At 33.5% G+C, this 23964-nt stretch overlaps 1 protein-coding gene across 1 annotated transcript in view; it reads left to right on the top strand.

Moving 5' to 3' along the window:
- The first annotated feature begins 305 nt into the window (after window positions 1–305).
- The window catches only part of LOC111045768 (adenylate cyclase type 2), a 325456-nt gene continuing 301797 nt past the window's right edge, over window positions 306–23964 (top strand). Inside the window, exon 1 of the mRNA XM_039429390.1 lies at window positions 306–881. The gene's annotated coding sequence lies outside the window, so the exon portion shown is untranslated. The remainder of the gene's footprint in view (window positions 882–23964) is intronic.

The raw sequence follows: 23964 nt of genomic DNA, 5'->3' as shown, positions 1-23964 counted from the left end.
TGGAAAGGGAACTCTTTCCGCCCTAGGCCGGAAAGAAACCTGTTCTGACGTCAGACGAGAGTCGTCTGCAAACAATGTCTTCCAGATCTACGTAGGGACTGGAAAACAGCTGCTTTCTGTGCAGCGTGGCGAAAATACATTATTTGTGATTATGGTCATTCAGCAAGTAACGTGGTGGAGGGTAGAAGATCAGAGTTGAGATTCGACCAATAAGAGAGGGTGACGCGCTGATGCGCATGTGCGTGTGATCAACGCTGCTCTCTGCCAAAGCGTCGCGACGCTCTAGGCGTCGGGTTTTGACCACCAGTTGCGCGTCGTACGTTGAACCAGTCGGTCCATGTCTAGCCGGTCCCAGAAAACCGCCCTTAGACAGCTTTTCCTCTTAACTTACTCGATTCTAGAACTGGAAAATCTTACTAAAAAAATACATCGTTTGGTCACTGAAATCACGTCATCTATTTCTCTTATCTGATTACATGCATCATTAACAAAAACGTTACCGTGATTGAATATCCGACATATCTCTAAAAGATTATTCGCTCTTCTATAAACTCAAATCACAATCAGATTTGTAATAAATGTGAGTAAATTGAGTACTAATTTTATCAGTGTTATTCAACTAAGTATGGACGAATCAATGAGAGTTACTTCTTAAAAAGCTTCTGATACTGACACTACAAACTACAAACTACAATAATTGAAAGATACTGTTTCATCTAATCAGTTGCATATTATTCTAGACAATCATATTCTAGTTTGAGAATGACAGAATATGTGAGAGGTCACTGAAGTCTAACGTGTTAAACTCTAAACTGTTCTAAGTGTTGTGCGCTGAGTGATAAAAGACTTCCTCATTTCGTAGGGAACAATCGCTCCAATAAGTAAGTGCATCCTTCTCATCTCTTTTATTATCTTTTATAATAGTTTATACACAGTATTTTTCTATTTGTTTATGATTTGCATTCCATGTGTTTTTCACAAAAGTAGAGAATATATTTCGCACTTTCAGTTCAAACGTGATTTCTTCCATTTTATTTATTCTTTTTTTCGTCTTTTTTGGCCACATAGGACCACTTAAGTCAATCAACTAAAAACGTCATTGGTTCTGAAGCTGTGTGGCTTTTCGATCAGCCCAATATTTCTTCATTCTCTCGGATCGTATTCGTCTTTCTGCATCAGTGATTACAATCTCCCTGTGCATTTTTGGCAAATTGAATATGTGCATTTTAAGTAAATGGTTTATTTTCACTTTATCAATGGCATCCTCAACTTCAAAGCCTATTTATTGGAGATCCTGTTTTAGTTCATCAAATATGGCAAGTATGCCACATTCATTTATTCTATTTATTCAATATACAAATGACACTGATGTAATAAGTTTTGTATATGTAATAATAAGGCAATCTTTGTGGTATCTTTCTTCCAAATTTAGTCACAGTCACATCCTATGACACAGTCCAAGTTAAGGTCTGCTTTTCACGTACAATTTATCTAGTGAAATCTGTAGAAAATGCTATGTTTATATAAGAAACATCAAGCTACCTGATCACTCAATTAACACTATATTGAGTAATAATAGTTACATTTCAGGTAACCATTAAAAATGTTTGCACCATACATTTGATGTCCTTTAGAAATAAGTGCTCTGCAATCAATTTTCTATCGCTGCTTGTGATTGATCAATTTTGAACATAAAAAATTGATTACAGAGCCCTTATTTCTAGAGGCTTCTAAATCATATTAAAGGTTTCTCCTTATTTCTAAATACAATTATTGGAATTCTATCATTTCAATGAAGAATATCTTATCCAAAAAAAGTTATTAAAGTGAAAAATCTAGGAGTTCTACAATATGACTTACAATTACAATGTTTATTTGAAGTATGTGATTCTTCTCAATATTATAATATAATGATTGATAACACAGTATGATAATAATTATTATTATTTCAATGGAAAACATCTTATCCAAAAAAAGTTATCAATGTGAAAAATCAAGGAGTTCTACAATATGACTTATAATTACAATGTTCATTTGAAGTATATGATTCTTCTCAATATTATAATTTTTAATGATTGATAACACAGTATCATAATAATAATTATTATATAATTATAATATTGAGAAGAATCATATGAATATACTTCAAATAAACATTGTAATTTTAATTCATATTGTAGAATTCCTAGATTTTTCACTTCAATAACTTTTTTTTGGATAAGATGTTTCTCATTGAAATGATAGAATTTTTGCTGTGAATTGTTGACTATGTCAGTAATATAAATGAAAGAGAACATCTTAGATAACATCCATAGATGATGGTAATGACATTGAGTATTGATTAATGAGTTGTGATAAAGAATCAAAGCCGTTTTTAAGAGATTACATCCATTTGAAGATCTAGCTACAGCAGTTCTAAAGAATCAATTTAGCAGTCAAGTCTGACATGAAAATGAATTTGACTCATACTATTCAAAATTCTACAACATAATCTATAAGCAAAAATAATCAATATTCTGCAAACTCCCTTCACAATGTTCTAAATATAACAGTTCTCATTCCACGGAGGAACTTTTTCTGTAGTAATTTTGTTTTGTTTCCAAGCCACCTTGTTTAATTTCAGTCAAAAGATTCCAGTGCTATGAATTTTCAGTTTTAAAAGAGTTTAATTTGGATAAATATTGGTATGTCACTGTCGGAATTGCATGATATTCATGGAATGGTTACCCAATATGTAAATCAAAGTCTCTGCTAACAGTAAGAGGAAATTTCTATCCTACCAATTTCCGGTGAAACTTTCGTTATGTCACATTCAATTCCTAGTATTCCTTGTCAAATTATTCGAGTTCTGTTACTGGAGCATGCAAAACATCAGCAAAAACAGAAGTGACAGTTTGTAGGTTGGACATTACTTCCAGGCGTTTCACGTCACTGAAAACCACACAAAACTATGTACACATTCTTTTCTTTAAGCATTAATTCGTTATACACGTCTACGTGTATATTTGCAATCCAAACATTCACGAAAATGTCATTTCACATGAAGCTGAAAAACACTTTTTAATGAGTTGCTGGTTTTTGAAGCACCCAATCAGTTTCATGTGAATTTAGATTTTATTATACTATTAATTTCCACTCATGGGTGCTACAAACACACACAATTCATTATTGTAAGTTTTGAAGCTGAGCACTCAACTTTATCATTACAACTCCCTAAATTTAAGTGTGACACCCACTTCATTTCAATTGTCATCCAATTCAGAAACATTCAGTTTCATTATTCTTGAAGTTTTGTCAGCCCTGCATCACTGAGCATTATAACTGAGCTAGAACTGCCAGCTGATTTCAAGCATGAATGAAGTGACAGCAAGTTACAGTGTAAATTTTGACGGCTTTGATCTCGACTTGACACACAACTAATTAAACTGAAACCCGTTGAGTTCTCGAACTTTACTGTGTCAAATTGTTGGACTGAAAATGTGACGACTTGTGTAGCCTATGTAAGATTGATACGCTTTATTCCATCTTAGCAGTAGGCATTGATCCAAGTGGGAGACTTGTACCCATTCTTATTAACAGTGCGTTGGACGAGGTCCAACTCTGTCAGTGAGCGATTCTCATGTTATACAGCCCGGTCTACCTCTATCACTGATTAATGGTCGACTAGGAAGTACGGGCGAGACAATGTTGAAGTCGATAACAATTTAGAATGCTTGGATAATTGATAGTTCTCCGTCATATTACATTATTAAATGCGATTGAATTATAGTGGAAACGTTTCAAGGATTGAAAAACAGTGGGTGAGATCGATAATAACAACAATTTGAATAGTGTCACATCCACTTTTGATGAAGGTATATAATTGACCGAGTGAAGTGAGGTCTAAGATTCAAGTCGACGGTTTGGCATTTCTCTTAATGTTTATATGTTGCGCATTTACGGCGAAACGCGGTAATAGATTTTCATGAAATTTGACAGGTATGTTCCTATCTTAATTGCGCGTCGACGTATATACGAGGTTTTTGGAAATTTTGCATTTCAAGGATAATATAAAAGGAAAAAGGAGCCTCCTTCATACGCCAATATTAGAGTAAAAGTCAGACTATAGAATTATTCATCATAAATCAGCTGACAAGTGATTACACAGATGTGTGGAGAAGCCAGTCTATTGCTGTATTTCCGTGAGGTCTATAGTTTCATTCAGGTACTTGTGGATGAGGATACTGCGTGAGGTCTACTGTTCACAGAACTACTAGTATATTATAAATATTATTTGAAAATGATGCTATCGTATGGTTCTATTCAATCTTGATAATATTGAAATCACCTATCATACCAATGTACAATGTATTGACATAAACAGTAAAATCTCTATGTTATACTGTATTCTATTCTATTCAATCTTGATAATATTGATAACACCTATCATACCAATATACAATGTATTGACATAAACAGTAAGATCTCTATGTTCTACTGTATTCATGTGGTGATGCAATCATAGCAACCGCTATTTATTCAATTTGTTGATTTCTCTTATTCAACCACTCATGTTCAGTTCTAGTTGATTAAAGCCCACATTTCTGAAATGGTCTCTGATTCTATTACAATTCAACAATAACTATTTAACACCCCCGCCAACCCTTCACCTCATGGAAAGTCCAAAAATCTCAACCCAAAAAAAGTTTGTCAGGTCGTTAGTTGTTTTATCAAACACTCCTTTGAAAATATTAAGGCACCCCTACCATTCTAGGCATTCCTACCAATCTTCAATAATTGAGATTGAACAGCTGTCTTACTAAATTTTTTTAATTTCTCGTAATGTGGATGAGCTAGATAGGCTACCATCTCTTGAGCACTTTAGATTTTTGCTTGTGCGTGAGTAATGAAAACTGTGAGGGTGATTTGAAGAGATGACCAAACGTCCATGCCTACCGGCGGTTTTCGTACCCGTGACCAGGTAGTGCTAGCGGACTGAAGGGTGCAACGCCGAGTCATCTAGGTTATCGTTGCCGGCTGGAATAAAAATAAAATGAAGAATATCTTGGTAAAGTAAGCAATGAACAAGCATTCGAGTAGTGTAATACAATAATAAAATATCAATCTGTTGTTTTCAGTAGTAGTCAATTAAGGAATATAATGGATAGAAGGAAGGAAGGAATAGAATATAAGGAAGAATGGATAGAAATTCAGATACCTTTATTCATATGTCTAACAAAACAAAATTCAACTTAAGTTTAAGCGTTAAAAATAAATATCAGTAGCGGTAAAATAACATGGTCAATCATATTAAACTAATGAGTTTTACAATAATATTGAGCAAGAAAAATGATGAAATATGCAAAAGTTAAGGTGTTTTTTCACATGAAACGGTGAAATTTGCACCATGAGAAGTCCATTCTCAGAGAGGGTATCAAGGATACCCTCCCCCTCAGCACTTAACCGAAATAGAAGAAAGAGGGAACAAGAGGTGGAAAAAGTGATAGAAATATCATGAACGCATGTGTGTGGATGGAAGCGACCGGAAAAATATTCTTCCACATGACACATCAGAATGTTCTTCACACGTATTCAAATCCGGTTTGTTGATTCCGAAAAATGAATTGGAGTTTGATTCAATCATGAAATCCAATTCCCAGTTCGATTCCTGAACGTCATCTTGCAACTGAGGCTGCTGCTGTGTTCCAATTTCAGTATCAGGATTCCTATTTTATCCTTCCAAACTACATTACACACTGTCTGCTTGTAAAAAAATATTCCAGTATTTCAATTTTCATCCTGGAAGATCTCAGGAATCAATCTAAATGTCGCCGAGTGTGAGCTAAAGCCGAGTGTGATTCACTTTAAACTGACAGCATTCGTTGTAAATAGGATGAATGCTTCCCAATCAATCAGAGATGTCAATATTTAAAATCATCGCACTATAGAACCGGAGGTGTCTAGGACAGAGATGAAAATTTAAAATCACTTCACTATAGAACCGGAGTCTAAAGAGGAGACTGGGATTTTTCAATCAAAGTAAGCTACCGGGCATTTGGAAATATCGTGTCAATTTACATGAAAGTGTCACCGGGTGCGTTTTCCCGCCTTGACAACCGTTTCCCGCGTAAGTCGAGAAACTGTGATTGTGTGGGCAGGCGTTGAATATGGATTACGTTTTTCTTTGTCGGGGAAAATCGAGGAAAACCGCTGGATTCGATTTGCGGACATTTGGACAGCGTAAGCCCAATGACGACGTAGCAGGATCCATTCCCTCTCTTTCTCTCTCAACGTGTGTCTCTCTTTCTCACTCTTCCTCGTTTATGTGTTTTGCGCGAAAACTGTTAAAACGGAAATTGCTGTCGTCCAGCCACAGATTTGCACACGTAGTGGAGATGCCACCTGGCGGTGATATCTGGCAAACATGTCGCTTCAAATTATATTATATCTCAGTAATGTTTTTACTGAACGTGGAACGATAATAGAATAATTTCGCTGCTACATGCATCAACCCTGCACTTGACATATTATTAGGGAGCTGAGTGTTGGGATGTCCTCACTCTCTACCCTCGTTATATCCGATAAATAATAATTATTGTATGACGCTGCAGTTTTGTGAGACAAATTGTTAAAATCATGCTTAGCAATAAAATCTCATCGTTTTCGTAGCGATAAAATAGCAGTTCAATTTTGACGTAAAAAACTGACGGACTTAAATGCTATGTGGCTATGATAAAATGCTAAGCTTCAACTTACGGGGTTGTAAATTCAATACTCATGTGATTGCAATAATAAAAAATATTATTAATGATTCAATCCTGGACTGCAAGGGGAGAATTTTGAGACAGCATTAAATCAAGTTAATCTTTAAAATATTTGTACCAATTCAAATCATGATCAGCTAAGTCTGTTGGAGTAGACATAAGGTGTCAGGTCTGAATACCAATATAATAGATAAAATTATAAAAAGCCATTGTCAGGTTATAAATTTATTCATTCATAGATATTTCCAGGAGAAGACCATATAATACCCTCAGACTAGATTCTTATTGAAGAAAGCTAGGTGATAGATTGATATAAAACTTTCAATCCTGGACTGTAGGTACATTTTTGAGGCAGAATCAAAAAATCAAGTCAATCATTAAAATATTTGTACTAATGCAAATCATGATCAGCTAAGTCTGTTGGGGTAGACATAAGGTGTCATGTCTGAATACCAATATATTAGATACAATTATAAAGAGCTATTTTCCAGGTTATATTTATCAATCTATTCAATTATCTATAGATATTCTCAGGAGAAGACCGTATAGTATCTTCAGACTAGATTCTTATTGAAGAAAGCTATAGGTTTGGTTATGTGATTGGTATTGTAAGGTGGTAAATTGCAAATCCTTTACAGATGATACGATGTTCTTTGTATTTATAAGAGCAGTTGTTAGATTCCCTCTTTTGCGAATAAATTCACAAAAAATAAAGGCCGTCCGGCTCGCAAAATTGCTGGGTTCAAACCTCAGCTCTAGCTCAGTGGTAGATACATGAATTTCCCAGATGCAATTAATCACCATAAGGTTCAATGACCAGTGATTATTAATTCTTACCGCTGCTTCTATGAAGTTCTTGAAGAATACCAAAGAGGAAATCAAAAGAATATTTGATGACTGATTATCAATAACCATGTACCCACTAGAGAATAATAAAGACCAACTATAGTTTTTTCTAGTTGATTCTTGAAACGCTCGTCATGAATACAGGTATTCACCAATTTATCCTTCCGAAATTCCTTAGAACTTACAACGCCAGTTCTTGAAGCTCTCTGGATCCTTATATGATATAACTGGAACCTTATTAATGTAATAATTCAATATACTCTTTCTGGCAGACTAATATGACTATCATCAAAGGATGATAAGTATGGAGTGCTCTTAATAAGATCAATACTAATTGATTCAATAATTTTATGTGCTGCTGAATATTTATTGGTACCAAAACAGCTCAAACTGTATATCACGAGATGAGTTAGGATATAATAAAAAATTCTATGATTTTGTATGCTGACATAAAACACAAAATATATTCCCATAAAACAGTGTATATAAAATTTTCTATATCTATAATTTTTCTTAAATAAATTCTTTCTAAAATCTGAATAATTATCACAAGATTTGCTAGTATTCACAATAGTGAGCTTTAAAAATTTATAAATATATTATATTTAATACTGATGCTTAGACTTCCAGTCAATTCAAAATTCTACAAATAAAAACCTGTTTGGTCTATAGATTTGATATGGCTTACTTTGATCAATTATCAAAAAATAATAATTAATAAAATTGATATTTAACAAATAAAATCTCAGGGTTTTATAATGAGTTCGGGCCGTGCATGGAAGTAAGATTCCTACATATATCAAATAAATTTATAAAATGTTCTTATGAACTATGTGATATCACTCAACATGTTGTGACTTTTTCTTTAATTTAAGTTAATTTGAATAGCGCTTTTGATTAATTTCCCCACTATACGTAGAAAGCCTAAAACGAGCTCGTTTGACTTATCACTCACATTCATGAAGTTCTTGACGGTCTCGTGGATTGAATTAATTATTTCCAATAATTAATTAGGCAGGTCTCTCTCGTCACTGCTGGGCTAATGCGTGGTCCAGATTTCTCTTGGATTTATTTCTAAATTGAAGATATATTTATAGGGAATGATTACAATTACGAACTCTTCAACAACACTGAGTTCACAGATAATTTAACATTTAATACAAATATTTCACATTTAAAAAAGGGGTTGGCTTGATAATTTTTACAATTTAAAGGAAGAAAGAACCCTAAACTCTAGGTGCGTCCTCTCAGGTCAGAAGAAAGCCAGAAGAAAGAGGTTTTCAGAAAAATTTATCTCTTCCTAGAACAATTTTGTAAGCTTCTTTCTGATTGGCCTTCAATTTAATAAACTCAATACAATTGGTCGCTTCAGGATCAGGGCTTCTTCAACTTTATAATAGAAAAATTTAAATAAAAAGTTTTTATATAAATATATGGAGTGTTTATCTTAAATAATTTCGTAAATAAATCGCGATATACGATGTTAATAAACAATATACATTTAGTTTTTTATATGAGTTTTGTATACTATGGATTTTCGTGCTTTTTAGATTATAATAAATATTTATACAGAACAAATAGACATATGATTCTCATCACAGCATACTCTACTGTAATGAAACCATTTTTTTCTCTCTACAGTCGAGTATATTGTATCCTAGTTCCGAAGCAAAACTGCTACAAAAAACACCTTCAGCGCTCCAGGTGGAAGTTTTGTTAACTTCCGCAGAATTCCTGATTCGGAATTCGTAAACTATGTTATAAAATATTTATTTCGCCAAAATACAAGATACATAAGACAAAATGTAAATCATAATAAATCTTTGGCACAGTCAGCAAAGTCAGACTTGTGGCCAGCTGAACAGTAGAAAGCAAAAGATTGAAAGAACAACAAGAAGACAAGATAAATGAAAATAAGATGTTTATAGAATGCATGTTCTAACTTCAGCACAAGCGGGTAGTGTTTCCCATTTCTCAATTATTCTTCTTTAGATTATTATGACAAAAAATAGTGTACATTACTTGGACGTGAATGTCTTTTGCAGTGCTCGAATGAAGTTCAAGTCTAGGCTAACGCCTCGACTAGAAACATCATTCTCTACTGCGAAAGGCCCCTTCCCGTCCATGTGACGTAAGATATTTTCATCTTCTTATTTTTGCACCGTATAGATTAAAATTGTTTTAGGCAATGTTGATTCTATTAGAGATTTCTCACCAACTTTATTGGCGAATTATGATAGGGATAGTATTGAATTTAATATTAATCTCTTATCACATGTCATTCTTTCAACTCTAATCAACTCTAAAAGCACAATATTCATTTGATTCTTTTATTGAGTATGAAATAGCCAGTAATATAATTGTTGCAGTAATGCAGTGACATTATTCCAATATTCAAACCTAATCATTCTATTACTCAGGTCTATATGAATAAAATCCACTATTAAAATCATCAGCTTTGAAGTAAATATGGGACGTAATACGAAATTGTAACAACGAACAAATGGTGCTACAGTGAATATTATCACGCAATTCGCGCAACCTGGTAGGTGTTGTGTGCAACCACAAAAGGGAGTAAATGGAATTTGCAAATAAATTCCGACCTACTTGAATCCTGAGCATGTCACAGCTCTTAAGTGCAATTCACGCCACTCTGAAATGTGAGAAATTCAACAACCCAAGTGTTTGCAGTGCTACATTCTGTTCAGAATATATTCAAAATCCTATTTTCAAATGTTACTTTCAACATTATTAGAACTAATTTTTATAACTCTGAACCCGCTTGGAAAGAAAATATTCTATACATTCTCTTGAAGAAACCAACTATAGTGAGGTCCACGTTATAATGGCAGTGAAAAAAGATAGGAGAAGAACGTTGCCAAGTCTCTCCATTTTGCCACTGAGTGTACACAGCTGTTACTCAATTCATCCCATTAAATTTGATCTAATAATAATTATCATTTCCTTGATAAAATAATCAATTTAATGTCAGATTAATCAAGAATTTATATATTTTTCATAATTTGATTCAAAAATTTGATCCATAACTGAGATCAGACTTTATTTTTATACAAACCTGAAATGGCGGCTAATTTAAAAAGCTGTGATACACCAATATGAATTTCAAAACAACAGAAATTAAGTTTTTTGGTAGGTATTCTATTCCAATTCCTTTTTAAAATAATAGAAAAATATAAATCCGATTAAAAATGAGTAATTTCGATGGAAATAATTCTGAAATAACCTTACAATATTATTCATACCGGTACGAGTAGGTCTAACCTATACATGTAGGCTAACTGAAGCTTGGATGAAGTCAAGGATGGTTAGTTATCAACTTTTGAAATGCCATTTCAGGTATTTTAATTTGTGTTTATCACAAATGTCTAAAAATTATTTAATTGTTCCAAAAATACATTTTAAATCAATTATACGACTTGTGTATCAAATTATTTTGATAGAATGAAGAAAAAAAATGGCGGTTGAGTATTGTTTGTCTACTTTTGTACAGTCACTGTCAAAAGTAAAAATAAAATATTCTGGAAAACAGACAACATTGCAAAGCTAGAGAGAGATAGCGCTATCTGTTCTGTTGTATGATAGAAAAGGATAGCAACAGTATTGTCAATCCTACACTGCCATTATAACGTGGACCTCACTACAGAGCTGTATTTCCACAAATTAGTATCACTGAAAGTATACAGTGAAACATTAATTTTTTTTGTACGGTACAGTGAAAAATAATTTTTAGCGCTCCAGGTGGAAGTTTTGTTAACTTCCGCAAAATTCCTGATTCGGAATTTGTGAACTAGGTTATAAAATATATATTTCGCCAAAATACAAGATACATAAGACAAAATGTGAATTATAATAAATCTTTGGCACAGCCAGCAAAGTCAGACTTGTGAGCTAGCTGAACAGTAGAAAGCAAAAGAATGAAAAACAACAAGAAGACAAGATAAATGAAAATAAGATGTTTATAGAATGCATGTTCTAACTTCAGCACAAGCAGGTAGTGTTTTCCATTTCTCAATTATTCTTCTTTAGATTATTGTGACAAAAAATAGTGCACATTACTTGGACGTGAATGTTTTTTGCAGTGCTCGAATGAAGTTCAAGTCTCGGCTAACGCCTTGACTAGAAACATCATTCTCTACTGCAATAGGCCCCTTCCCGTCCATGTGACGTAAGATATTTTCATCTTCTTATTTTTGCACCGTATAGATTAAAATTGTTTTAGGCAATGTTGATTCTATTAGAGATTTCTCACCAACTTTATTGGCGAATTATGATAGGGATAGTATTGAATTTAATATTAATCTCTTATCACATGTCATTCTTTCAACTCTAATCAACTCTAAAAGCACAATATTCATTTGATTCTTTTATTGAGTATGAAATAGCCAGTAATATAATTGTTGCAGTAATGCAGTGACATTATTCCAATATTCAAACCTAATCATTCTATTACTCAGGTCTATATCAATAAAATCCACTATTAAAATCATCAGCTTTGAAGTAAATATGGGACGTAGTACGAAATTGTAACAACGAACAAATGGTGCTACAGTGAATATTATCACGCAATTCGCGCAACCTGGTAGGTGTTGTGTGCAGCCACAAAAGGGAGTAAATGGAATTTGCAAATAAATTCCGACCTTCTTGAATCCTGAGCATGTCACAGCTCTTAAGTGCAATTCACGCCACTCTGAAATGTGAGAAATTCAACAACCCAAGTGTTTCCAGTGTTGCATTCTGTTCAGAATATATTCAAAATTCTATTTTCAAATGTTACTTTCAACATTATTTGAATTCATTTTTATAACTCTGAACCCGCTTGGAAAGAAAATATTCTATACATTCTCTTGAAGAAACCAACTATAGTGAGGTCCACGTTATAATGGCAGTGAAAAAAGATAGGAGAAAAACGTTGCCAAGTCTCTCCATTTTGCCACTGAGTGTACACAGCTGTTACTCAATTCATCCCATTAAATTTGATCTAATAATAATTATCATTTCCTTGATAAAATAATCAATTTAATGTCAGATTAATCAAGAATTTATATATTTTTCATAATTTGATTCAAAAATTTGATCCATAACTGAGATCAGACTTTATTTTATACAAACCTGAAATGGCGGCTAATTTAAAAAGCTGTGATACACCAATATGAATTTCAAAACAACAGAAATTAAGTTTTTTGGTAGGTATTCTATTCCAATCCCTTTTGAAGATAATAGAAAAATATAAATCCGATTAAAAATGAGTAATTTCGATGGAAATAATTCTGAAATAACCTTACAATATTATTCATACCGGTACGAGTAGGTCTAACCTATACATGTAGGCTAACTGAAGCTTGGATGAAGTCAAGGATGGTTAGTTATCAACTTTTGAAATGCCATTTCAGGTATTTTAATTTGTGTTTATCCAAATGTCTAAAAATTATTTAATTGTTCCAAAAATACATTTTAAATCAATTATACGACTTGTGTATTAAATTATTTTGATAGAATGAAGAAAAAAAATGGCGGTTGAGTATTGTTTGTCTACTTTTGTACAGTCACTGTCAAAAGTAAAAATAAAATATTCTGGAAAACAGACAACATTGCAAAGCTAGAGAGAGATAGCGCTATCTGTTTTGTTGTATGATAGAAAAGGATAGCAACAGTATTGTCAATCCTACACTGCCATTATAACGTGGACCTCACTACAGAGCTGTATTTCCACAAATTAGTATCACTGAAAGTAGACAGTGAAACATTAATTTTTTTTGTACGGTACAGTGAAAAATAATTTTTATGTATTCTTATAGGACTATTCATACTTGCTTGGCCGTACCGAGAGAGAATAGACTCATTTGTACTCATGAGAATTATATTTTTACTGTACTGAACACGTTAACTGATAATACTGGGGATCCAGCTTTTAAAGTTGTGTATATGAACCGCCATTTTGTGACGTTTGTATGAACCTGACATTGTGGGAGTGGCTTATCTAGGCCAATGGCAGATGCTACGTTGATTGGCCATCCATCTACCAATCGTAGCGCTTGCTCAATACGATATATTATTCTGTGGCTCTTCAGTTTTACTTAGAGATCGATAATGTTGTAATAACGGTTATCAAGATATTCTTATGAATATTTGATGTTATTATGTATCAACTTTAAGCTATAGGCTTTATTAACGTTAACCTCTTACACTTTTATGGATTACAGTGAATTTCATGAGCCTCATGAGCCTACCTCTTCTGGATATTTGATTTATTCTAATTATTCAAACATTTTTATTTCATCAGTTGAAAATAATATTGTATTGTATTAATGATCCAGCATGATTATGATATATTGGGAAACTTATGAGACAGACATGTCTGCACTTTGTATATACAACATAAGTATTGGGAAAGTTCAAGGATGAGGCAAATAGTAAGATAATCTTGGAATTTGTGGGTCTTCATGCAAAAATGTATTCCATAAGAATGAATGACCATGAAATAAAAAAGCAAAAGGTGTTCAGTCAGCTGCATTAAATAAATATATTACATTTGATGATTATTTGAATTGTCTCAGCTTGAATAATGACCATAGACTGATAAATACCTGCATCAGATCTAAAGAGCATCATGTCTATACAGTGGATATAATAAAAAAGCTCTTTGTTCCAAAGATGATAAGAGAATAGTATTAGAGGATGGATATCCACATTACCATTGGATACAAGAATTAAAGTTAAAAAAAAAATATTCTAAGAATCTCGATAAACTTAAGTACCCACCTTAAGAATATCAAATACCAGAATTTAGTATGGGAATAAAAAAATTTTTAATAGGGGAATTTTAAATAGGAAATTTTTTTATGGTTTTGGTAAGGGCAGCTGCACCTGTTCTTAGCACACCTGTCATCGCCTGTTTTTGGGGAGAAAATCATGGTGGGGAGGCTTCCTGCTCTCCTATTGGTTGGGGAAGGAGTCATGGTGAGAGACAAAATGACTGAGACTAGGTTTGGGGGAGGTTAGGTTAGGTTAGGTTAGGTTAGGTTGCTCATCACTGGTGGGGCCAGACAAAATGACTGAGACTAGGTTTGGGGAGGTTAGGTTAGGTTAGGTTAGGTTGAATTGGGCTGCTCATTGCTGGTGGGCCCAGAATCCCCCTTTTATACCTACTGCAGTATACCTTTTATAGTTTCCAGCAGGTGAAATTTCTAACTGAAAAATACAAGTTCATCTGGAAGTGATGAAAAATGTGTTGGACTTTTTTTATAGCTGTTGGTCGTGTTCTGTTCCATACTCACTCGGGTCTCGGTGCTTACATCTTCGAATAATCAGAGTATGAAAAAGTGCGAAAATTTGAAATTTAAATTTCACCCTCACTTCTTGGATACTGCTCCACTTTTTCTCCTGGGTAAGAATGGTTGTGAAATGTTTCGTTTTTATTCCTCATCATAGGGGACCGACCGCACACAGGTTTCTCCATTTTCATAGCATGCATCCTCTTGTTTTAATGTAGGCTACTTGATACTGTACCTTCTTTCCCTTATGGCTTGCTTCGTCCATGCATATTAATGCTTCAAGAGGTATGAACTTGCAAAAATAATAAGTAACTGAATGATTATATAAAGGATACTATGTGAATAACATGGATAATTATTATGAATAATATATTATTTTCTCCATTATCAAAACTTATTACACCAAAAAATATCATTTCTCATTCCGATTCACTGGAAATCTTTGAAAGTTACAATATCCTGATCTGCGATGAGAAGAGAAGTCAGAAGTTAAATACATTTCAACATTATCCATAACATTCAAATTGAATACAATTCAGCATGATCCATAACATTTAAAATTAAATACAATTCAGCATGATCCGTAACATTGACTGTGAAATAATCAATCTGTAATGCCACCTACTTCGAATAATTGCCCCAATATCGGGGCACCGAGCTTTGCTCGTTATTTCTATCTATTGATAAACAGAATGCAATTCTCTAAAATGATCATGTTTATATTTTACAGCTGGCTATACGTCAGCTTATGAATTTCGGGGATGCGATATTTTGATTTTCCAGAGACTCACTTTTTTACTATCCACAGACGACGAAATTCTCAGCTGTTTCAGCCAAGGATGAATTATCCTTTCAATGTCATTCAGCGATTTTTCCCAAGGATGAGACCTAGTGCAATCGAAATTTTATATCATAAACCTACTATGTTCCAAACTTCGTAGAAATCGTTAGAGCCGTTTTCGAGATCCGTAGGACATAAATAAATATAAATGACCAAATATAAAAATGTATACAGAAATTGCTCGCTTAATATAATAGGATAATATAACTTATATTCTTCCCAAATTTAGCAGCTGGTAATGATACTGTATGATCCAATTAAATTGTGTCATACTAGATGACAAAGAGAGAAATATGCAAAATAGAAGCTTCAATGGACATGATATTACAGTGGGCATAGCAGTGAATATATTATGAGAGTGTATTAGTTTATTAAATTAGTCGCCTAATGCATGTCAAAGTATGGTTGAGTATCACGCAATGCCATTTGATGATTATATCAATATCCATGTTCACCATTACTGAGACTGCTCTTTGCCAATTTACCAGCAATATCATTCTATAATCGACTCTCGATAATATTCAGACATAATTTTGTCGCATATTCTGTCAGTCCCTATTGCTTGTGAAGCATGAAGCTGGTGTCATCCAGTGACCGATAAACATATGAACAGTGAACATATAATGAGTTCTAATTAGACTATTGTCACTCAGCTTGGCCGAGCGAGTATTAATGGTACTTATGGAAATTATATTCTCGCTGTACTGGAAACGTTCTCTGATATTTGGGAATCCGCACTTATAGAGTTGCACTAATCATAATATAGTTGAAGCATCAGGACTGGAGAGGGATGTGGCCAGAATGAGTATTGAGTGTCATTAAATTCAATTAGTAAATACTTATTAATAACTGTATTGATGTTTACTAGTAGCTGGGGCCTGAGATTTTATCAACAACCTGTTCGAGCTCCAAATACTGAACCCTATTCTTCATACATTACTTATTGTTCCACTGAAGGTACACAATGAAAATTAACGAGGGTCACGTTGTTTGTTACGTGGGTCAGACAGGTAGAAGTTTCAAAAGTAGAATTAAAGAACACATCAGAGATTGGAATAAACTAAATGGAGAATCTAACTTTGCAGAAAATTTGATAACAAATAATCATAAGTTCAAAGTTGAGGAGAATGTTGAGTTTCTCCTAACAAAGGCAGATCTTTGAATATCTAGAGGCTTTAGAAATAACAAGAGTAATTAAGGACAATTCCCAAAATAGTTTGAAAAACCAGATTCATTTCAACCAATACAACACTACGAATTTAGTTTTATCATAACATTGTAAGCATACATTAGTCAATAGTTTTTTCTATTGACTGTCACGTTATTTTTTATAGTTAAATAACGATTAGCCTCCTGCTTGGCATCAATCGGTAGAGCATGAGAAATATTTCAATAATTATAAAATCTGATCGTGGTTTTCCTAGGATATAGTCTCATAAAAATCTTTATAGGCCCAGATATGAGCTTCCACAATAATACTGATAATTTATAAAATATATATATATATAATATATATATATATATATATATATATATATATATATAAAACTTATATCCTATAGTAATGAGGAATAAAATGAATCGTACACCATAAAAAATTTGATACATATATTAACAAATATCTCAAAAAATAAGTCAAAACAAAAATATATAGAGAGACAGAAATATATATAATATAACAAGAACGAAATCAATAAAATATCACAGATTAATATTATTCTTTAAGTTCTATAGCACGAAATGTTACCATGTGCTTTCATTTCATGATCATATGCATCTATTTGCATGTAACTTCGATATCAACTTGCTGATACTTGTCAACTTGGACGATTCTATTTTGTATATTAATTTCTTAAATCAGCATGATTAATTGACAAACTAATAATCCAAATATATATTAGATTCTATGGTTTCCAATAGATTTCTTTATAATAAATATTTTTTATCTCAGGGTGCGAGATTCGGCACCTGACGGAATAGATAGATCAATTCATCTAGTGAATCAGAGCTACATTATACTATCGCAAATTATATTGCAGAAATTAATGATCATATGAATATGTATTAACAGCCTAGAACTTAGTATTCTTTGATTGATGGATCTTTTGATATATGGATTGATTCGTTACTATCTAATAAAATACCTTTTATACTATCTTTACTTGTGCAAGTATTTTTACCAAATTCTTAATTTATAAAAAACCCTTTCGAAGAGCTAGCTTTGATTCTTATTTCATTTCGAAGCAATGAGGGCGCCCTATCACTATTTCGAATATTTTTCACTCACGTGCTGGAATTTTCTATGAGCTGCTGATGTCGATCCAAACTCCTGGTGGTCCTGGATTATTTGTAGCCGGAGTCGTCTCTTCCAAGGGGTTAAAAAATTATTTGAAATGACTCCTGCTTTACATTAGCATCGCAAAGTCTTATGAAAAAAATTTAGAAATTCGATTTAACTTTAAGCTATCAAAGGTATAGTAAGATATTACGCTCTATAATTTTTGGTGACATCTCATGGTGGTCGTTGGCAGGCAAGTGTCGAAGTTCTCTTTTCTAATTCACAATTTTCATTTCCGATTTCCAAATTTACATAAAATTTAAATAATCTTTTCCTCCGCCATTCATGGCTCAAATAGACCGTACCAAACTATTAAATTATTACTTATGTTACATCTTTAATAATTTATTTGCCTTCGGGCCTATCCAAAACATAAACTGCACAATAATAATTCATAAATTCTCATCATTTGTAGAATATATACAAATATATTTGAATCGGCTCACTATTGCCGCCTATCAATTGCTAACATTTGATTGGTGCATGCAAATCATTATAGTATTCATGCGCCTAGTAACCTCCCACTTCCTTAATACATTTAATTATTTTTGTTTGGGTTTTTTAATATGCTTTTTACATGCAAAGTAATTTTATAAAGGTTATAGATTGATTCTTATATTACAACAATAATTAGCCACATGTAACCTTTGGTTTCTCAAGTTGAATACTGTTTCGCTACAATAAGTTTCTGCCAAGGTGTTTGGTCAGATTCTACGTTATGCGACTCGGTCGATCATTAGGTCGCCGATCAGTAGATGTTTTACGCCTAACCTCAAATTTTCAATATTTTATATAATATTATACAGGTAGCAAAAATTATTTTCATTCCTATTCGGCTGTTGTACAATTTGGCCATGATGCCTGATATTATCTAATCTTTAACGTTATCATCTTTGGCGATATTAGCCTATTATTTCACTTAGACCTATAAATTTCTTCAAATAGGAATTTTTATTTATCCATTCGGATTTTGAACGTTACATGACATATTTGTTTTATTATCTTTCACTTGTTTTCTTGGTTCTTATTTTGTACTGAGAGTAAATTTTGTTATCATGACGAGTCTGTTGCTTAAGCCGTCAATTTGTGACACCGTTAAGTGGGAGGAGACTGTCCAGCTGGGCCAATGGCAGGCAGGCGCTCATGCCCTTGACCAATGACAGTACTCGCCTACTAGTATAAATTCCGCTGCACTTCGTTTCATTTTATCAGAGATTGACAATGGTGTAACAACCGAAACCGGTCTTTCTAAGTATCAATAAATCTGTGGTTTTTGACAATTTCTTAGTATTTTTATTTGAAATGAAAATCAACGAGTTCATGATTCATAATTTGTTTCAAAAAAAAAGTTTGAAGTGCTGATTGATTGGGATATGATTGTGATAGATAAGATATAAAATAATGTTGATAAATTCCTGTAAGAAAGTTTCTAGATGAAGTATTTGTACATTGCAAATGATTAATAACCAATTGATTATTGATTAACAAACTGATTGTTTTGCTGAAAGTGTCTCAGGCTTCAGATATGAGTGTGCTAATGGCTAGGAAGGATGATGAGGAAAGATAAGTGGACTTATAGCTTCAGATGAGGAAATAGCTTCAACTTCATAACAGGAATTGATAATGAATTATGTATCTGTTGATTTATCCCATTAATAATAGGAGACTTATACAAGCCATATATGGAGTCCAATATAGAAATTGCCATAGTGTTCTACAATTAATACATTAGTATTATATTGCCATAGCAATATTAATTTTATTATTTCTCTATTCCAACTGTTTCGATCTGATAAAAGTTTCTCTATTTTTAAAGTACTGAAGTAGGCCCAAGTGGTATTTACTAAGCTTCTTCAAAAATACTTCTAATCGTAATAACAGATGCTTTGTCACGATACTCCATTGTATAGACAAGTCTTCTTGCAGGAAGTTCAGAGATGATTGTAACTTCAATCGCAAACTTAAAGTTGAGCTCTGTTTGATTTGTTCAAAATAATGAGACCGATTTTTTTAAAGTATCCTAGAGTTTTTTCAACAAAGTATTCCAACTTTAGTATTCTTACTTGGAAATCATCTTTACCAGACATGTATCCTGACCTCTTTTCAAACTCCGAGAAGTGATAAATATAATTATCACCATAAGACATGTAACTCACCTCTTTTTTAATTAATGTGAATGAAAAAATTCCATTTTTGAAATGATCATCAAACAGCCAGTCTCTGTATTCAAGAGAAGCTCTGATAAAGGATCGTTTTGAAGAGGTAAAGAGGAAGGCCTAGCGCGTCTCTTGTTACTCCATCTAATAAGAAAGGTATATTAATTTATGATCAAGGGAACAAGTTCATTAATCTAATTAGGGGGGCGCTGTGCTCATCTTGGGAGTGCCGTGCGCTGCTCTCAAAATAATAGCAGGCAAGTCCGGTGAAGCGCTGGAGGCTGTTTAGCTAGCTGATAATGGTGCTGAGACAGACTACTTACTCCTCAGCTTCCAAGTTGTTCAAAATACCTAACTATGATAAAAATTAAGAGCTGCTGTCTCCCAACTTCACTAACGTGATTAGCATTGATTTCAATCGGAAATTATGGAGCACAACCCATGACGTAGAATGACTTCTTGACTTGATAACACATTGGAAATATTCAATTAAAATTCATTCAATCCAATACCAACATAAAAGAAAATCGGATTAAAAATTTTGAATAAGAATACAATAATTGTATTATAGAATAATTATTCGATGACAGATTGAACATATCAAATTCAATTCAATACAAACACACAATGAAAATCAAAATACGAATTTTTAATAAGAATACAAAAACAGGCTTCACGGTGGGGTGTGTTGAATAGAATGTAAGGAGGAAGAATATACAGACGACTGGTGATATGGATGTATAGTAAGTAAGTTGTAAATGGGAGAAAAATGGGACAGATTCATTGTGAATCTAAAAGATGATGAGTTGAGACTCGAGCTCCCAAACAAAAGAGAAACGGCGAAACCAGATTGTGTGAAATTGAAACTCAGTCAAACAAGCCCTTGCATCTAAAATTACGAAATTATTCGTGAATAATTGAGAAAAATATAGGAGAAAAAATACCAAACTGGTAATTAATATTGATGGTATTTTACATTCAACGAGTAAATAAGTAATTGGAATCATGAAGTTCATGGAGCTTATTACAATCGAGTATTAAAAATCTCCTGCAACATTGCAAAAATCATAATCAATTTTTCGGTTTTAATCCTGACTTCAAAGTGACTCGCTGTGCCATCGGGCTCTTATATTTTCGTTGCTCCCAGAAGGTTATTATTTTTCCATGCGAATTTCTCGTTGATTAATGAAGAGAGACGGAAGTTTCCGAGATAAGAGAGCCGGGCTTTAATCAATGATGTTCCCCGATTAACAGTATCACAGCGGGTGGAGGAGTAGGAGTAGGTGGAGGAGGTGGAGGAGGAGGAGGAGAAGGTGAGTTAGGAACAGCAGTCATGAATACTTCACAGCTCGATGGTCACTCTCAAAGCTTCACACTTGGTTCTCCACCTGGCAAAAGAAAATCACGATCGATGAATTGACAGCCTTGCTCTACGTTCTGTAACTCCCGTACAATAATAACTCCCGGGTTGACAGTTTTTTTGCGGAACGGTCAGCAATCCCCGCTGTCCAATCATGGATGGTTTTTATTTTTGAAAAAAGACGCAAGAAAAACCTGAGCACCTGATGAACTTGAAGCTTTGATCCATATCAGTGATACAAGAAAGATAGTATTGATGTGATTACTGTAGCTGAAACACTCATAGTAGAACTCTTGTAGTAGAAAAAAATATTTTTCTAAGCGTAAAATTTGTGGATAATCTGAAATAAACATGAAATCCAATATTTCTCTTGGTACTGAGAAAACAATGACATGATGACACACATGGATTACATTAACATGTGGTAGAATCCAAGATAATTAGAATACATTTCTTATGATAGTAATATTCATTATTTTCTCCCTTGTTGAATCTATTTCGAGAAGGTGGAAAACAAAATCAGATCCTTCCGTATCAATTCAAGTGACTGATGGGCCCTCAATTCAATTAATAATAATTGTTCACATTAAAAATAATCACTTTGTCTCATGGATTATCTTTTTTTTGAGTTCTAATGGTGATGGCAACTCAAGCGTACATGGCTTTTGCGTTCATGTTGAGGGGTGAGATGATGTGATACTTCAGAAAATACAGCTTTAGGTGGGTTACGAGCTAGCGATAAGCGATTTTCAAACTCATAAAATTCAATTCTGTATTTATTTCTTGATTTATGTAGGTGATCAAACATATTACCCTTCTTACAAATTCATTTCAAACAACGCTATTCGAGTAAGAATTTTACTTATCTTACTACTGTTTTGAACTCGTGATACGACTCAATTGATGTAAGTACAGTAAACTTATTCTGCCATTGGATGACTTTTTGTTGTAGCTCATTGTCAAAAGTGCAGTAGGTTATAGATAAAACTCAACTACGCATTTAAAAACCAGAAATTTGGTCACTGAAAACTTGACCATAGAACTTTTAAACCACGCAATTCCGATAGCAATTCTTCCAGGTCGCAATTTTAAATTTCGTTGGAACACAGGTCCAACCGATATTTATGGGATGGTCGAAGTCTGTCAATTCCTAAATATCAACTTCCTTGATTTATCACTTTAATCTACAGCGAAGTGGCGATGGGATGGATAAACAAACCTCTATGATACTGTCCCACTTCTATCGGTCGGTGAGTGTAACTCTAGTGCTCTAGTGTTCGTTGCACAACAGCACAACGGCAACGCTCTAGTGTTCTAGTGCTCGTTGCAACGTGAACAGGGATGAGTTTTAATTGGTGATTTACGTTTCCCATGTGGTCGGTCCGTTCACTCTAGAATTGCAGCTCAGTCGCCCTTTGATCGGGCCATGGATTTATTCTTGCCGGCCGAGAATGCAAGTCATTTTGGAATTCAAATTTGCACTTCCCTCTGGGGTAACATGCAACATTCAACCCATTGCTGTGGGTGGAGAACGTTCGTTATCAATGCTGGAATTCCCATGCTTGGCCGCGGATTCAATCCGAGCTTTGCTTCCAATTGCGCAGACCAAATGGCGAGCTTTAAAATACAATATCATACATTGTATAATATCCACGTATTGTTATGTTTATTGATATCATTTCCTCCATAATATATATTAAATTTCGTTGCCTTCAACCACTGATCTCTATTGTTCCCCTATTGTAATGATTAATAGCTTAACGATTGATTTACCTTGTGTTATAAAAATTATATTATAAGTAATTAACCTTATATTATATATAATATATTCTCAATTCCGTTGACTATTAGCTGACCTTAATCGATGATTGGAATAAAATAAGTAGTAGTTCATTAGTCAATAATACACAATAATTTTAGTGCGAGTGTGGTGAACATGTGTGTCTATTATGCGAGCGATTTCTGTATATATTTATTTTCGCCACACTTGGATGTAATGAGCTGGTTTACGTGCGTCATATGGAGGCCGAAAGTGATTGTTTTCCGACCAGGCCGGTAAAACTTTACGGCCCTAGGGCTGTAAAATGACCTTGAATAACAGCTGATCGTGTCCGATCTCACAAAAATCATAGAGAGATAATCTCATAACGACTGTAATAATCTATATAATTATGTATCGTGAATCGCGGTATTATGTCTATAATATATTTTATAAATTACTGTTTCATAATTTAATATTTGTTATTGTGTTTTTGATATCAAACAATAGAATACGATGATATCTCCATAGCCTCAACAATATTAATGTTGGTTGCATTGTCCATTGTCAGAAAGGTACGTATCGCAAGTATTTAAAAGTGAAGAATCGAATTTGAAATCAAAGTACAA

This window comes from Nilaparvata lugens, chromosome 5 (assembly GCF_014356525.2).
Source record: "Nilaparvata lugens isolate BPH chromosome 5, ASM1435652v1, whole genome shotgun sequence".
NCBI classification, from domain to species: Eukaryota; Metazoa; Arthropoda; class Insecta; order Hemiptera; family Delphacidae; genus Nilaparvata; species Nilaparvata lugens.
The sequence above is the reverse complement of the archived record's forward strand: the minus strand, read 5'-3'. Positions and strand labels throughout refer to the sequence as shown.